This window comes from Peromyscus maniculatus, chromosome X (genome assembly GCF_049852395.1).
Source record: "Peromyscus maniculatus bairdii isolate BWxNUB_F1_BW_parent chromosome X, HU_Pman_BW_mat_3.1, whole genome shotgun sequence".
Taxonomy (NCBI): Eukaryota; Metazoa; Chordata; class Mammalia; order Rodentia; family Cricetidae; genus Peromyscus; species Peromyscus maniculatus.
The window spans coordinates 26,672,828-26,678,538 of record NC_134875.1 but is presented as its reverse complement, the minus strand read 5'-3'; positions in this window follow the sequence as shown (position 1 = coordinate 26,678,538).

The window sequence follows — 5,711 nt, the reverse complement described above, 5'->3', positions numbered from 1 at the left end:
GTGTTGGGGCTAGGGGCGTCCCCGCTCCAAGCTGTGTCCACCCCTCTCCGTCCCCGGGCCTGTCCACCCCTGTGGCCCACCGCCACAGGCCCACCTGCGTCCACTTGTCTCCACCGCTGGGCCTGTATGTCCCTGTCAGCTGCCGCTGGGTCTGTCTACCTCTGCGGGTGGCCAATGGGCCTGTATGTCTCTGCCGGCTGCCGCCGCGGGCCTACCCACCTCTGCTTGTCACTGCTGCCGGGCCCATCCACCTCTGCGAACCGCCACGGGGCCTGCACGTCTCTGCTGGTTGCCGCTGGGCTTGTATGTCCCTGTCGGCCGCTGCCACCGGGCCCTTCCACCTCCGCAAGTCACCGACCTGCGTCCGCCTGTCTCTGCCGTGTGGCCTGTTCACTTCTGTGGGCCACCGCCAGGCCTGAATGTCTCTGTCGGCCGCCGCCGCCGGTCCTGTCCACCTCCGTCTGCTTATCTCTACCGCAGGGCCTGTACACCTCTGTGGGCCACCGCTGGGCCTGAATGTCTCCACCAGCTGCTGCTGGGCCTAAATGTCCCTGTCAGCCACTGCCGCCGGACCCGTCTACCTCCGCGGGCCGCTGCCACAGGCCTACCTGCGTCTGCTTGTCTCCACCATCTTGAATCTCCTTATGTTTATCTTTGGTTCTGTCTTTATAGCATGGGTTATGTGTATCAAATTTAGGTCTTAAAAAGTTTTTTTTAACCTGCTGAGTCATCTTGCTGGCCCTTATTTTTTTTTAACAATCACATACTTTTATTATTTATTTCTAGCTTTTGAGATTATAATATAATTACATCATATCCCCTTCCCTTTTCTCACTCCAAACTCTTTCATATATCCTTCCTGACTCCTTCAAATTCGTAGCCTCTTTTTTCACTAATTGTTGCTACACACACACACACACACACACACACACACACACACACACACACCCCTAAATACATAAATACAACTTGTTCAGTCTGTATAATGTTGCTTTTATGTGTATTTCAGTACCTGTCATTTGGTATTGGATAACCAGTTGGTGTACTCTTCCATGGGGAAGACTATTTCTCCTGCTCTCAGCTTTCCTTAGCTTCCTGTAGTTCTCTGTCTAGAATTGAAGCCCCATGGGCTTTCCCTCATCCATGTTAGCATGTTCATTGGCATTGGCATTATACAGCTCATGTATAGGTAGTCATGTTGGCAAGACTTCATGGGTGTAGCTTCTGACATTATAGGAGGTACAATCTTACAAAAAACTTCTTGATCCTCTGACTGTTACAGTCTTCCTGCTCCCTCTTCTACAATGTTCTCTAAGCATTAGATGTAGGAGTTGTTTTGTAGATGTATCCATGGGTACTGAGCTCCACAACTCTTTGTTTAGATTGCTTGTGGTTTTCTGTAATGGTCTCTGTCTTTGCAATGAGAAGTTGCCTTGATGAGGAGTGAGGTCTACATTTGTCTGTTGGTATTAGGACAAATGTTTAGAATGTACTTAGGGGTTATGTTGATTTAGTAAATTAGCAGTTGTAGGTTCCCTCCTAAGAGCCATGACTTTACTAGCCCTGGATAATTAATTAGGTTCCTAGTGCTAGTCATCATTTCCCGCTTGTTGACTGTGTTTTAAGTTCAGTTAGAGAGCTGTTGGTTACGATCAAGGCATGTGTACCACAAGTGCACTGTTAGGGTTATTGTGCCATGTTAGTTGTTGTGTTGGTTCGCAGGCAGCATAGCTGGGTAGGACTATTGGTTGCTTCCATTCTTTGGAAGCTTCCATGATTCCTTCTGGTTCCTCTTTCATGATTCCTCTTTCCTACAACTCAAAAGAGGGCTTCTCATGCCTGGTGTTGGTGTTTTTATTATAGGTGGCCTCTGGCTATTGGAGCAAACATTGTCAGCCCAGATGTGCAAATTTCATTTAAACTATATATGTATATTTATATACAGATTTACTTACATGTATTATAGTAGTTTCTTTAGGTGAATAGTTAATGGTAAGATTCCTTATGACTTTTCTAGACATCCTTACTCCTATTTTACCCCTTCCTTCTTCTGTATTTGTCTGATTCCCCCTCCCTGGTTAGGCATCCTCTTTTCCCATTTTCCCAGTCAGATCACTTGTACCCTGACATCGCCTCTCTAATGCTCCCCCACCCTCCTGACCCAGGCAATCATCCCTTTTTCCTTTCCTGGTTTCTGTAGTTATTCCAGGATATGTACTCAGTTCTGAAGATTTGTAGCTTAGGAGCCTCCAGTGAGAGAACATGTGATGTTTGTCTTTCTGGATTTGGGTTACCTTACTCAATATGATCTTTTTCTAGTTCCATCGATCTACCAGGCTAGACCATGAGGAAGAAAGTGTTCATGAACATTAAAAAATTTAAAATTAATATTTATTTATTTGTTTTACTTTTGAGATTATAATATAATATAACATTTCTCCCTCCCCTTTTATCTTAGGGTTTCTGTTGCTGTGACTATCATGACCAAAAAGCAAGTTGGGGAGGAAAGAGTTTACTTGGCTTAAACTTCCACAGCACTGTTCATCATCAAGGGAGGTCAGGACAAGAACTCACACAGGGCAGGAACCTGGAGACAGGAGCTGATGCAGAGACTATGGAGGGGTGCTGCTTACTGGCTTGTTCCCCTTGGCCTACTCACCTGCTTTCTTATAGAACCCAGGAATACAAGCCCTGGGATGGCACCACCCTCAATGGGCTGGGCCCTCCCCCATCAATCACTAATTAAGAAAATGCCCTACAGGCTGGCATACAGCCCTATATTATGGAGGCATTTTCTTAATTGAAGCTCCCTTCTCTCAGGTGACTTTAGCTTTAGTGTCAAGTTGACATAAAACTAGCCAGAACACTTTTCCTACTTCACAACCCTCTCATATATTTTTCAAATTCATGACCACTTTTCTCACTGTTATTTCACATGTATATGTACATATATGTATATATGTATATATACATACATACATACATACATACATACATACATACAGTCCTAAATATAACCTGTTCAGTCTGTGCAATGTTACTTGTATTATGTTTTCAGGGCTGACATTAGACAAAATCTTTACTTTTTTTCTTTTAAGGTTTGCTTGGATCATACTCTGCAAAGGAGAGCTGCCAGCTGCAAATGTACAGATGAAACCACAGCTCATCTTATTTTCAGATTACTTAATCATAAAGGCCAAAGTTTGTAGAAGCACCTGCCAGTACTGTAGACTTCGAGTGTAATTCTTGCATACATTCTGAACAACATTGGATTTTATCATTTGATTCTTTCTAATCTTTCTGGAAGGTGTATTTTGGTACCTTTAAGTTACTCTAATTTGAATGTTTTTCATTGCAAGTGAGGACCAATATGCATGGTTACCTATAGTGCTTTAGTATAATCCTTGATTATTTGAAAGACTTCAACTACAAAGGCTGCAGATACGGGCTTAACTGTTTTTCATGTATTTTGGTCAGCAGGCTTTGGACACCCATGCTGAGCACCTTTTTCATATTTTGGTACTGGATATTTATTAGTCAAAAAGCATTTTATATAGGGGGTGGTGCTTACTTTATTTGAAGCCACAATTAAGAACATATAAACAAGAGCCAAATAGCACCACCAGGGACCAGTGGCTCTCTAAGAGCAAGCACACTGACACATTCTCTCTTTCTCTACTCTCTCCTCCCTCCCTGCTTGCTGCTGTTTTGAAGGGAGGATTCTCAGAGTCGAAAGACAGCTGTTAATACACTTGTTATTCCACAGGCTGTTTGGAAAGGATGTTCAATTCATTAGCCATATAGATTGCTTCTGGAAAGCCCATTAGTTGGCTGAGGGGACAGGAAGGGGAAAGGCTCAATTTCCATGCTATATTTTGTACTTTAGAATTTTATTGTATCTTTTTTTGATATATGGTCAGGTAGCACAGGCTGGCATTCTTTATCAGGTGTAGGTTACCAATAAAGATGATTTAAAGCCATATATGAGATCAGTGTTTGTTATTATTGTGGACATTTAAGAAATGACTTTAAAACTTATGGTGCTGCATGCAAAAATCTTTGGTATTTGAGCACAGGCAGGAATGAGTAAAGAGACAAAAGCAGCTAAATTTGGTTGTAGGTGATATCTGGGCAGACCTGCCTGCCATTCTATTTACTAAAATTTATGCAACACAAATAGACATAAAGAAAATTTCCTTGCCTTAACTCCTCAGGGAGGCGTATATAAGACGGGCCCCTTTCTCTCATGCAGCTTCTTGGATAAAGTGTGGATATGAGAATAGTGATCATTCTCTTGTGTTCTGAGTGGCGGGGGAGGGGGGCAGGAACGGTGTCTTTAGTACCAAAGCAGTGTTTCTGGGTATAGAAGCTAGTTTCTAGGCAAGCACTGTGCTTGAATCTCTGGGGGGGCACAGGTTCTGGCTGTCTTTTTGTGATTATTTGATGTTAGTATTCTAGACAGGGCCGATGTTTTACCAATTTGATTTTGGAAAATATGGGGGAACTTTTGTGACTAAAAAGTATGAGCTTGTTCCTGGTCACATTGGTAGTGCATATGTCTTAAAGGGGTCAGCACCCAGAGGCTTCAAGATTCCTCCGAGGAATCACATTTCTGTACAGCCTTAATTGTTTGGGATAGACTTAGGCCATGAACTTTGAGGGAATTCACAACCTTTCATGAATTGGCTCTTTCCCATGAGGCCTTATATTGATAAGACCTGTACTTCCAAATGAGTGTCATTTACTACATGTTGCTATTTATTGTTTTATTTTCTCAGTATGAGTTTTTTGCCTGCATGTATGTCTGTGTACCACATGAGTCAGAAGAGGACCTTGTATCCTCCAGAACTGGAGTTACAGATGGATGTGGCCACCATGTTGGTGCTGGGAATCACACCCATGTCCTCTGCAATCACAATAGGTGTTCTCAACTGCTGAGACATCTCTCTAGCCCCTACATGTGGTTAAGGTGAAATAAACTAAAATGAAACTTCGAGTTCCTTTATCACAGTAATGAGCCAATGCCTCCGTGAGCCTTATGAGTACATGCTAGACTACACAGGTAGAACAAACTCACTGTGGTGGTTTGAATGAAAATGGCTCCCATAGACTCACTGCGAGTGGCATCATTGGAGTAGGTGTGGCCTTGTAGGAGTAGGTGTGGCCTTGTAGGAGTAGGTGTGGCCTTGTTGGAGGAAGGGTGTCACTGTAGGGGTGGAGTTTGAGGTCTCATATGCTCAAGCTAGGCCTAGTGTGGCCGTTTCCTTCTGCTGCTTGTGGATAAAGATGTAGAACTCTCAGCTACCTTTCCAGCACCATGTCTGCCTGTATGCCGCCATGCTTCCTGCCATGCCGATAATGGACTAAACCTCTGAACCTGTAAACCAGTCCCAGTGAAGTGTTTTCTTTTATAAGAGTTGCCATGGTCATGGTGTCTCTTCACAGCAATAGAACACTGACTAAGACACCATCAGAGAACATTCTTCTGGACAGCACTGAACTGGGTACTTCAGACATGGTGCAGCTGGATGTGGTTGTGATTCATGGTACAGGCCTCTGACGATTGGCTCAATTCTTCCAGAAAACTTCAATGTTGACCACTCTAGTTTACAAAATGACTCCATTTGGGAATCCTTCTTGAGTGTCCGCATCTTTCATGACATGCTGTCTTTTTGGTATAACGTTTTGATTTTTGTCTTTTTTATGATTCA